This window comes from Lactuca virosa, chromosome 5, assembly GCF_052849685.1.
Source record: "Lactuca virosa cultivar CGN04683 chromosome 5, Lactuca_virosa_CGN04683_v6, whole genome shotgun sequence".
NCBI lineage: Eukaryota > Viridiplantae > Streptophyta > Magnoliopsida > Asterales > Asteraceae > Lactuca > Lactuca virosa.
Window position 1 is genome coordinate 229,878,442 of NC_136430.1, and position 12,800 is coordinate 229,891,241.

General features: G+C 32.4%; 1 long non-coding RNA gene across 1 annotated transcript; it reads right to left on the bottom strand.

The window, feature by feature from the left end:
- Window positions 1–9,944: 9,944 nt before the first annotated feature.
- On the bottom strand, window positions 9,945–12,565 carry LOC145114797 (uncharacterized). The gene is made up of 3 exons (XR_013711234.1): window positions 12,478–12,565; window positions 10,762–10,824; window positions 9,945–10,051 (listed from the first exon to the last, which is right to left on the bottom strand). It is a non-coding gene; the product is annotated as an uncharacterized LOC145114797 (long non-coding RNA).
- Between the last annotated feature and the right edge of the window lie 235 nt (window positions 12,566–12,800).

Genomic DNA, 12,800 nt, shown 5'->3' on the forward strand with positions numbered 1-12,800 from the left:
AGCCCGAGGATCATCTCTACAGTTCCACTATCCCAATTCAAACACACACTAGAGGTGAGTTCAGACCCCTACATTTTTACTGTTTTCAATGTTTTTAGGGGGGGGGAGGAATACAAGTAAAACACAAGGATTTTTGTGTTTTAATACAAATGATTTCAAACAGCTTCAAAACCTTTGCATTTGACTCAAACAGAGAATACAATACATTTTACAAAAATATTTATATATTTTAACCCTTTTGTACCAAGTCGAGCATAAGGGTATTTATCCTTCATTCAACTAAATTGCAAAAGTTTTCAATACAGAACAAAACATACAATTAAACTATAATTGATATATTTTAGAACACTACATTACTTTTACTGAGTTCAATACACGAAACAAGAACATTTATACAAACTATAATAGGTATAGTTTGGGATACATTACATTATTTTACTAGTTCAATAACACTATTCAGAAACTAACATATAACTATGGCAGATATAGTTTATGGAACACTACACTATTTTCCTGATACAAGGAAACATCACTAAATAATTATTTAAGTATAATTATTTTACATTAAAAGTATATTACTACAAGGGTATACATACATATTCAAGTACAAGAGAACACTACAACACTACACGTAAACCAGTTAATATAGGGTTGTGAGTCACTACTTCATTGTACCCACCATGGTACAGGTCTAATTCCTTTACAACATAACCAGAGTCTCCTGGAGGGAGAGCGTGGATTTATGTATAGATCTGTACGGGACTGACAATCCCGCACCTAAAATGTTAGCTACAGTTAGGCTGGCAGGCCTGGGGTTACAAATGCCATAACGTTTCCGATGCCGGAAGAACGTCGTAGAGGTCACTAGTCATATCAAGCATGGTTATACGAAACTCACAACAGTATAAACTAAAACATTTGTTTACGGGATTACATTTCTTCAAACGGTTTTATTTTAAATAATAAAACTACACTACATTACAACTGGAGGATTACAGGGATTACAAACAAACGGTTTTATTTTAATTAATGAAACTATAGAACACTACTATACATTCCTACTGGTGGTATCCAGGGATTCATACACAGGTTTTCATACAGTACACTATTATACATTTTAGCTAGTAGTATCCAGGCATACATACAAAGATTTTTATACAAGGATTTCATAAAAAGCATTACTACAATACACTACTTTCCCAGTATCAATTACACTAGTAATACATATATTAATTCGGAATACAGTAACGAACATACATTATGGACTTAAGGTCTAAGACTACTTTTCATTACTAAAGAAAATATTGGATTTTCTGAAGAAACATACTAACGATTTCAAAGAAGAAAAGACAAGCTTTCCATTACAAAAACATGCTTATGAACTCACCAACTTAAATGTTGATACACTTTCAAAACCACTTGTGTTCTCAGGGAACCGGTAGATAGGTACACCCACAGTTGGTTTTGAGAAGACGGAGTTTTTAGAGTCGCGTCTTTTATACTTTTGTTATACATTTTGATGTCATAAAAACAATGTACGAACAGATGTAAATCCTATATTATATCAATGAAATGGTTGTGTTTCCTTTGATTACTATTATGCAATTGTTGTGATACTGTACATGACGTCCTCCGCCTCCAAACGTTTCCACCGTTCCGATTTGGGGGTGTGACAGATTGATATCAGAGCATTATTTATAGTGAACTAAGTATATCAAACCTTACATGATATACAACTATAAACACTATGGGGCCAAAGCGCTCTGAAATAAAAGTATACTTTTAAAATGTAAGTATTTTATAGGAAGTATACAAGCATACATACATACCAGAAATAGTATCACAAGAAGAACAAAACAAAAGTATTTAGATGTTGTACACTACGATTAAACCTGGATAGTTATGTAATCATATCTGGGATAAATATAGCCTGATCAACTATATTTATTTGAGATACGAGCAACATGTGTTTGGGAGTGATAGTGGTGTTGCAACAAGTCTAAAACTTACCAAACTCTATACAAAAGAAACACTAGAACCGAACATACAGTTAAAATACTATAGGAGTATTTTATAGGACTATAACACTAGAACCAAAACACATGAAAACAAAGAAATCTTACTGATAGATCTATAAGTTGCTAAGTGTATACATATAGGTTATATATAAGTAAGATTTTATGGACTCATAATAGGTGGTTTAACTTTACTTCATGTTCCTTGTTTGGTTGTGGACTTAGAGTAGAATCACTTAGTTGAAGGTCTATTTGGTTTTAGTTATATATATAATTTGTGTACACTATGTGATTTTAAGGGGGATCAGGCACAAATCACATTATAAAAATTCATTCCAAGTGTTGCTATTAATTTCATGGTGATTGTTTACTTGTATTAATATACTTCCACTGTAAATCGCTTAATAGAACATTATAACTGTCAGGATAAGATATACCTTGTTCAGTATCACCTGACTCATGACCACTATAGAGAACTTATCGTTACTTTCTCTTTAATAATTATAGAGAAAGATGCCTCTAAAGAACATCAGAAAGAAAAACAGCACTTCGACAAATCCACCACCACCACCACCACCCCAATTTGACGCTGCTGTCTTCCAAGCAGCAGTAACCGTCGCTGTGGCAGACAACATATCGCAGATCAATACAAGCGGCACTAGCAGATCGGGTAGTGGTACCAATCCTCTTAACGTTGGAGGTAGCCAAGGACACCCGAGAGAGTGTTCCTATAAGGATTTCACAAACGCTAAACCCAAATCTTTCGATGGCACTGGAGGTGTCATTTCCTTAACCCGTTGGTTCCAGAAGACCGAATCAATATTCGAAATTTGTGCGTGCCCTGAATCCAGAAAAGTGATATTTACAGCATGCACCTTTACCGATGGAGCTCTAACTTGGTGGAACAGCCAAGTCAAATCCCTGACTCTCCCGATAGCCAATGCTATGAGTTGGGACGATTTGAAGGAACTAATGTTAGCTAAATACTGCCCGTGGGGTGAAATGCAAAAACTAGAGCAGGAGATCTGGAATCTGAAAATGAAGGACTCCAATGTTGCTGCTTACACTGCTAGGTTCAGTGATCTGGCTCTTCTGTGTCCCGGAATGGTCACCCCGGAGAGCAAGAAGGCTGAAAGATGCATATGAGGACTGACACCCCCAACTCAAGGGAACGTATTAGCTGCCAAACCACTCACTTTTGATAGTGCCAAGTGTATGGCACAGACCTTAGTGGATCACGGGGATCGCCACAACCCTGTGACTGTTATCCCTGAACAGCCCAAAGAGGGTGACAGTGAGACGAAGTTCTGGAACAACCGGAAAGCCCAATCTACGCAAGAGCCCTCCAAGAAACAACAAATAGTGGCAGTTCATGCTGCTACCATCCTTGCTGCTTTTCCCAATACTCAAGCACCTACCAGTCGATATGCTGGAACCCTCCCACTGTGCAACAAATGCAACTTCCACCACCACGGGCCTTGTCGCGAGATGCAATGCACCGGCTGCAACAAGAAGGGGCATACGACCCGCTTTTGTAGGACACCGACACAACCTAATGTCTAGACCCCTAAAGCTGGAGTAGGCCAGGCCTGTTATGGGTGTGGTGAAACCGGGCACTACAAAAGAGATTTCCCGAAGTCAAGAAATGTTGGCAACACGGGGAGAGTTCTAGCAATGGGTCAAGAGGCGGTTGTAGTGCATCCCACCGTAGTCACGGGTACGTTCCTCCTCGATAACTCTTATGCATGCATTCTCTTTGATAGTGGTGCGGAGAGGAGTTTTGTTAGCCAGAAATTCAAGCACTTACTCAAACATAAGCCACAAACACTAAACAAAACATTGTCACACCCCGCTAAAGCGGAAACACGAGGCGTGGCAGTATAAAGGGTTTCATAGAAAAAGTTAAAAGACAACATCATAGTATTAAAAATCATTATGAATTTACAATGGGTTTGAACAACTTTTAAAAGAAATTACAATGTAAATTGAAATACAACACATGCGAATGCTCCTAAAAGTGATGTGTCTCTACGTGCCTCTTACTATATGATTCCTGAAAAAGCATGTAAAACGAGCGTCAACTATAAAGATAGTTGGTGAGTACTCACAAATTAAAATAATAATATTGGTTTCATGAATCGAAATCAAGTTTTGATAAAAGTTTCCATAAATGAAAATATATCGTTAAAACGAGTAATCAAGTTCATTGCTATAAGGAGCAAACAATTTCATTGCTAAAACATGTATATACTACTGTCATTACACACACTTAAGTTGGGAAAAATATAAAAATAGATTTCTAAACTGTTTAACCCAATTTTATGATTTTTGTGCATTTATTTGAGTAAAAATGAGGATAAATAGAAAACAGTTTGGAAAATTACCCAAACTTTTTGTAGTACTTTTATTAAACAATTTTAAGCTGGAAAAAATATAAAAACGGATTTTTAAACTGTTTAACCCAATTTTATGAATTTTGTGGATTTAAGTGTATTAAATCTTGGGAAATTAGAAGAAAAATAGCATACATACAAGAAAATTCATCAAAACATTCATGTAGCATCCTAATATATTATAAAAGTTTCTAGTAAATTTTCATGAATTGTGGATGAGAAAAACTATTTTTTTTCCATTATTAGTCCATTATAAATACAAAAATCTAGGAAAAATAGGAATGCATTATGAAAAATTCTGAAAATATTTTTCTGAGTCTTACACATAGGGTAGGAGCTACGAAAATTATTAGATACCCTTTTCACTTTCCTTAAGGTGGTTTTATGATTTATTTGAATTAAACAAAAAGAAAATTCAAAACCATAACAAGTAGTAACAAAAATCGATGAAACTCACTGAGATGTCATCATTCACTTTAGAGGTCATCCACGAATTTACCAAGGATTTATAGACCTCAAAAAGTAGTTTATATGAATTATTGCCCTATCTTCTTGCAATAACTATAATAATTCGAGAAAAATGAATTATTTTTTTGAAAATATGTGGAACATTTCATTTTGTTGATGGAATTCAGAGAAAAATAGGATTTGATTAGAAAATAAGTTTTAGATATTTATTTGTGAATAAATCCTTTATAAGCCTATTTGAAAGTTTTTTAACAACATACTTTGATGATCAAGTCTCTAACCTTGAAGATCATCACATGCATGTTGGTTTTTGGGTGAAATACTACCTCTAACATCATAAAGATCGTGGTTATGAACATATGGTTCATAATCCACCCATAGAATGGTGTAGAAGTAGAAAAATGTGCATGAAATGAAATTATGAGTGGAAATGAAGGGATAATGCTTGGTTTTTGTGATTACCTAAAGAAGAACACTTGAAGAATATGAGTTTTGGTGTCTTGAGACTCATTTTTCTTGAAAATTTCGTGATTTTGGAGGGGGGAAATGAGAGAAAATGATGGTGGATTATGAGAGAGAGAGAGAGAAGAGTGAAAGAGAAGAAAGTGTGAGAGAGAAGTGGAGTGTGTAGGAGGATAAAATGATTTTTGTCTTGGGGAAGAGTGTCTTGGAGAGGGGGAGAACGAAATTATGAAGGAGGAGAGAGGGTTTCCCTCTCTTCCATTTTTATAAATTTCAATTTCTTTATAAAAATATCAAATTTTTATAAAAGGTGCACTTAATTCCTTTTTTTTATTATAAAATCTTGATTTTGGCTTATAAATTAAGGATAAATGTTAATGATTTAATTTTTATTTTCCTTGATTATATTTCCCTGAATTTAATATGTTTAAATTGATATTGTAAGTTTCATAATTATTTCCATATAATTTTTGAGTTTAAAGTTTATAAAATTAGGTATTTAGGGTTTTTCGGATTTTGCTAAACATTGAATATCAAAATAAATTGAATCTTTGAGACTTCAAATTAGCTTATGGTATTATAAGTCTTTTATAGTTATAAATAATGTTTGTAATTTATTTTATCCGTTTATTGGTATTCTATGTAGTGGTTTCGAGATTCAAGCGAAATTGAAGAATCACGTATACAAGTCCTAGTTTTCAACTTTAACTTAAGTTCCTATGAGACTCGGACCTAATTTATACCACTAGGTCAAGTGCATGATGTGTGTATATGATTCATGAAAAGGTGTTCGAGTCAAAGAGCGACACGAATAAGGATAGTCACTACAGTTAAGTAGTTGTAGAATTCACATATCAATGTGAAATCTAAGTACGCTGTCCATCGTTTCTAATTGTTTCCTAGTTTTTAGTAGGTTATAACTTAGCATCTAGTTACTAAGTCTAGTATGTGTCGTGCCTATATGTGCAACTAAGTTTAGTCAAATCTAGAACCGACTCGAATTTTGACGGTTGTCACAGTCTCCCCCGATTGAAAGAATTTCGTCCCGAGATTCAATTCATGACGTATTTTATTAGAACTCAGCTGAATACAATTGTATTGTTGGAGAGGTGGTGACTTGAAAAGCTCTTATTTTGTTTTGGGTTAATTCCTCAAGGGAAGAGCCCAATTCTTTAGCTATAATCAAATTAATGTTTCCCTAATTCGAGTTCTACAGCCTAGATTGTGGGAAATTAGGATCATGGAAATCATGATCCAACCATGGCGACCTAGTTGAAGAAAAAGAAATTATATAGTTAGATATTTTCTAACTTAAGAGAGCGCTATAAGTTTTGCTGAAGCACGAACTGCATTGTGTGCTCAGTCTGCATTGATTCTTAAGTCGTGGTCTAATCGGCAATAAGCGTAAATTCACCATCTAATTAAGAAGGGATTAGGAACAATTTGTGCACTTCCAAGTTGGCTACTAAATCTGGAAAAGATATATTCTTAAATAAAAAAGGGGTAACACGAATGAAAGAGAAGCGATCGAGGGTTCCGAAGCTATAATTTCTACTACGGGTACTCTTACTATAACAGAACCGTAATTGAAGAATATAGTTAGAAAGTCGTGTCTAATGAAGGCGGTGAAAGTTTATGATATTTTAAATCACATTATTTAGATAGCATTTTGAGTGTTTAGAACTGATAAGTAATCTCACTATTATCAAATGTATAACAATTCCAAGAAAATGAAGATATATGTGTAGCGATCAAACGAAGTAGTAAAATAATATAAAGATTAATTAAGGTTAAAGGTTTAAGTCGTCATTAAAGGAATTTGTATAGAAATATTTGTATTAAATTTTTGAGAAATTGTTCAATCGTTTAAGTCAGGACAAATTCATGTTTATGAGGAGTCAGAATACTTATGAAAACAAGTTTGAGAGTTTAGGAACTCACTGAAAATTGCAAAGTACAATGCTATTTTAAGAAAGGTGTAAAAATGTCAATCTTTGAAAATAGTGCATTCTTAGTTTAGTGTTTCTACCAAAAACAATCATTTTAAGGATAGATAATTGTAATATTTATAACTTTTTATGTTTTTAAGAATAAGAAACATAAGAAAATATATCCTTCACATATACTTTCTGGTTCTAGAAAAATGATGAGCATAAAGGTATTCATCTTGTGTATTAATTGTAAGGGAAAATACAATGAAAATTGCATTTTAAATCAAGTTTCCGAATTTAGAACGAAAGAGCAAATGTAAATAAGGATCACTTGTTTATAGTAGATTTCAAAATAAAAACAAGATGTATATGATAAAAGGCGTAATTGCATATATCAAAGTTGACTAAATCAAAATTATGCCTCATGACTATACGTATTAATCGCTCAAAACGAAAGGGTAGACTTCTGGTATGTATGTGTACGAACATGATACCAGGAGAAGCAAAATAGACAGAAAAAAAAAGTTAGACAATGTATTATGTTACTATTATGGGCGTGCGAGATCTAAAATCAGAAGGAGAGCGAGAAATCAAGTTCGGGGGAAAGAAAAAGGAAGGTAGCGGCGAAAATGATTGCTATTGTTAAAATTATAAGAACAATACCTATAGGTAGATTAAAACCAGGTTAAGATATATTTCAAACTTCAACATTTGATGTATGTTGATGATTAAATAGACATGTGGAAGTTTTAAAGTGTTTGCTAGAAATCATGAGTTATCTATTAAGTTAAACTCCATTTGTGAAAAAGAATAAACACTAAAACTTGTAATTGAAAATCAGACAGTTTTGACCTTTTTGACTGGAGTCCAACAATGGTTAAAATAGATAAGGTAAAGACTTAACATATTTAGATGAATAATTGTGCATTGCCGAAAGTGCGTCACTGAAATTTTAAAAGTGAACACTAAGTTTTGCAATTCTTTAAATTTTAGAAACTTTAAAAATTATAAAACTAATTTAAAATAAAATAAACAAATGAGGTATGTTGGAAATGTAGGAATTAGATGTTTCTTATAAACATGTTTGAATTAGAAAGTTGTAAAAATATCATGTTGGGTTTCAAGAAAACACATTTAAGTAAAGTAAAATGCCTAAATGAGAAAGTGGTCAAAAGAGTCAAAACAAAACTGGTTTGGAAGATCCAATGAAACTTTTTCCTATAATATGAACTTCAATGTCATATGTTTATGTTTTATAGCATATAGTTTAAACACTTTTATAAAAGAAAATGTTTGTAAGGTTTTCGAAAACGTGTCAAAATGCTAAGCAAGGTTTAAAATGGTTTATATGCCCTTAAAAGCACATCTATCCATTGAAATGGATTTGAAATGAAATTAAAATAGCAATGTTAAAACCAATATTGGTTAAATTGAGTTTTGAAGAAAAATGTTAAGTTAAAGCAAGTTGTCAAAAGATTATTAGCGAGAATATGGCTTACATTGTTAGGAAAGGTCTAGTAAGTTGTATGAAGTGGTTATAAAATATTTTTATCGATGATAAATAAAACCGATGAAGCAAAATAACTTTTTGATGGAAGATTAAGAAGTAAGGAATAAGTATGTTAGTGTAGCTGATCGTACCTAAATACTAAGGCGAGTATAAGGCGAGTACCGATGTCTTTTCCCCAAGATAAAGGACAAGAAAAATTGTTTGAAAAACGTTTTACGGTGTCAATGTAGTTTACGACCTTTTATAGAGGTCAAAGGGACATCCTATGTTAAGTTTTAAGCTCAAGGTGGAAACAACCTAGAGCTAAGTCGTAACGTAGTATAAGGTCTCACGTATGGGTTAAACCTCCGTGTCTCCTCGTGAGTCGAATCTGGAATGTTCGCCAATGGTATCCAAGTGATTACTTAGTGGCGACTCATCTACCTCCTTACATGATGCTCCAATGATCATTCGTGTCGGTATCGAAACGCTTTTTCCTAGTTATAACTCTAGTACGAAGAGGATGAAGAGGTATTGAGGAATAATTGGTATAGTTTTCGACTTAAGATTATTAGTAGTGTATATCTAGCTACTAAACTTACATCTAAAGTCAATAGCTACCGAGGAATACCCATTCTCAGTACTAAGTGCATTGCTCCTAGAGTGGCTAGTGATATAACCTAAGTGGTTAACCTAGCACTTGATAAGGGATAAGAATATTTCTGAATAAAGGCATTGTTATAAAAGTGCACTTAGTTTCTAAGTGTATCTAGATGAATGCCAATAATATGCAATGCCCGTACGCACACCAAAAAAAAAATTGTTTTTCAAAAGTTTAAGTTGAAAATTGTTTTGAACATAATTCTACTAAACCGTTCCAGCCTCACATTAACTTTCCTTAATTAAGCATAGTTGCCCAGGCTATACTTAATTAAAGTCTAATAATGTGTACTCGAATTAGTTATACTAGTAGTATGTTCAGTATTTTAAAAACATTTTGAAATTTTTTGGCTATAGTTGTGGTTCTCCAAAGAAAAACTGGTATTCTCTATAACCTTCGGCTCTGATACCATTTCTGTCACACCCCGCTAAAGCGGAAACACGAGGCATGGCATTATAAAGGGTTTCATAGAAAAAGTTAAAAGACAACACCAACCATAGTATTAAAAATCATTACAAATTTACAATGGGTTTGAACAACTTTTAAAAGAAATTACAATGTAAATTGAAATACAACACATGCGAATGCTCCTAAAAGTGATGTGTCTCTACGTGCCTCTTACTAGATGATTCCTGAAAAAGCATGTAAAACGAGCGTCAACTATAAAAATAGTTGGCGAGTACTCACAGATTAAAATAATAATATTGGTTTCATGAATCGAAATCAAGTTTTGATAAAAGTTTCCATAAATGAAAATATATTGTTAAAACGAGTAATCAAGTTCATTGCTATAAGGAGCAAACAATTTCATTGCTAAAACATGTATATAAGTTTCCAATAATAAAATTTCGATGTTGTAATGAGAAACAAAGTTCAATGCTATAATGAGAAACAAAGTTCATTGCTATAATTAATAAACAAGTTTATTGCCATAATTAATAACAATTTTTGTATGTATATGAGCAAACAATGAGTTCACAACCAAGCCTATGACTGATGCCCTATCAAGATCTATACTTATCATTCCATAGATTATATGGTATCATGCACTCAAGCAATCGGGCGAGTGAGGAGTTTTCAATTCCTAATAGCGCTATCCATAATGACCATTGGCTCAAAGAGTTAACGGTTGGATTAAAGTATAAGTGAAGGGACTTCAGACGATAAGGCCTCATGTTTCGTGTTGCATAGACATACATAGAGAGATATAGCAAAATATAGCAATCAAGTTTGATACAAATCAATTTAAATACAACGAATAATAAATAGTTTTTTTTTTTCGGACATGCTTATCCACCCCAAAACATAAAAACTGAAAATAGGGGAGTACATGAATACTCACAATACATCGAGATGATGCAAATGGTGCCTTGAACTACGCTCCACTCGTACCACTATCGTTTTCCTACAACGATGTTACACACTAATGAGTCTCTACTTGAAATCTAGTACTAGTATAATTACTACTACAATAGAATTATGCCAATAATGTGTCAAAATTTAATATTGTTAAGTTATAAACATTCTTCTGTGAAATTTAGATTTCTATGAATCAATTTGTTGAATAACAAATTCAAGTGGAATTTCCGATTATTGAAATGCTAATATTTAACATTTTTAGAGGTGTTCCAATGATTAAATATTGAAAAACTAAATCAGCTTAGTTCTAAAATTTCCCAAACTTTGTGTTTTAGTTTCAACTGAAGTCAAGGATGCTAAGATAATTTTTCTTGCATTTTTGATATGTGTAGCTACTTTTTTACCATTTTAATTTCTTGAATAACCATAAAATTATGAAAAATACTAAACACTTAATAAAAATCAGCAAACTTCAGATTTTGGTTTTAACTGCATTAAAAGACTTCCAGATAAAGTTTCATGGATTATAGATATGTATAACTATTTTTCTTATATTTAATTCACTAAATAGATAAAAATTTATGAAAAATAGAAATCATTTAAGAAAATTCCCGAAACTTTTTATACTACTGTCATTACACACACTTAAGTTGGGAAAAATATAAAAATAGATTTCTAAACTGTTTAACCCAATTTTATGATTTTTGTGCATTTATTTGAGTAAAAATGAGGATAAATAGAAAACAGTTTGGAAAATTACCCAAACTTTTTGTAGTACTTTTATTAAACAATTTTAAGCTGGAAAAAATATAAAAACGGATTTTTAAACTGTTTAACCCAATTTTATGAATTTTGTGGATTTAAGTGTATTAAATCTTGGGAAATTAGAAGAAAAATAGCATACAGACGAGAAAATTCATCAAAACATTCATGTAGCATCCTAATATATTATAAAAGTTTCTAGTAAATTTTCATGAATTGTGGATGAGAAAAACTATTTTTTTTCCATTATTAGTCCATTATAAATACAAAAATCTAGGAAAAATAGGAATGCATTATGAAAAATTCTGAAAATATTTTTCTGAGTCTTACACATAGGGTAGGAGCTACGAAAATTATTAGATACCCTTTTCACTTTCCTTAAGGTGGTTTTATGATTTATTTGAATTAAACAAAAAGAAAATTCAAAACCATAACAAGTAGTAACAAAAATCGATGAAACTCACTGAGATGTCATCATTCACTTTAGGGGTCATCCACGAATTTACCAAGGATTTATAGACCTCAAAAAGTAGTTTATATGAATTATTGCCCTATCTTCTTGCAATAACTATAATAATTCGAGAAAAATGAATTATTTTTTTGAAAATATGTGGAACATTTCATTTTGTTGATGGAATTCAGAGAAAAATCGGATTTGATTAGAAAATAAGTTTTAGATATTTATTTGTGAATAAATCCTTTATAATCCTATTTGAAAGTTTTTTAACAACATACTTTGATGATCAAGTCTCTAACCTTGAAGATCATCACATGCATGTTGGTTTTTGGGTGAAATACTACCTCTAACATCATAAAGATCGTGGTTATGAACATATGGTTCATAATCCACCCATAGAATGGTGTAGAAGTAGAAAAATGTGCATGAAATGAAATTATGAGTGGAAATGAAGGGATAATGCTTGGTTTTTGTGATTACCTAAAGAAGAACACTTGAAGAATATGAGTTTTGGTGTCTTGAGACTCATTTTTCTTGAAAATTTCGTGATTTTGGAGGGGGAAATGAGAGAAAATGATGGTGGATTATGAGAGAGAGAGAGAAGAGTGAAAGAGAAGAAAGTGTGAGAGAGAAGTGGAGTGTGTAGGAGGATAAAATGATTTTTGTCTTGGGGAAGAGTGTCTTGGAGAGGGGGAGAACGAAATTATGAAGGAGGAGAGAGGGTTTCCCTCTCTTCCATTTTTATAAATTTCAATTTCTTTATAAAAATATCAAATTTTTATAAAAGGTGCACTTAATTCCTT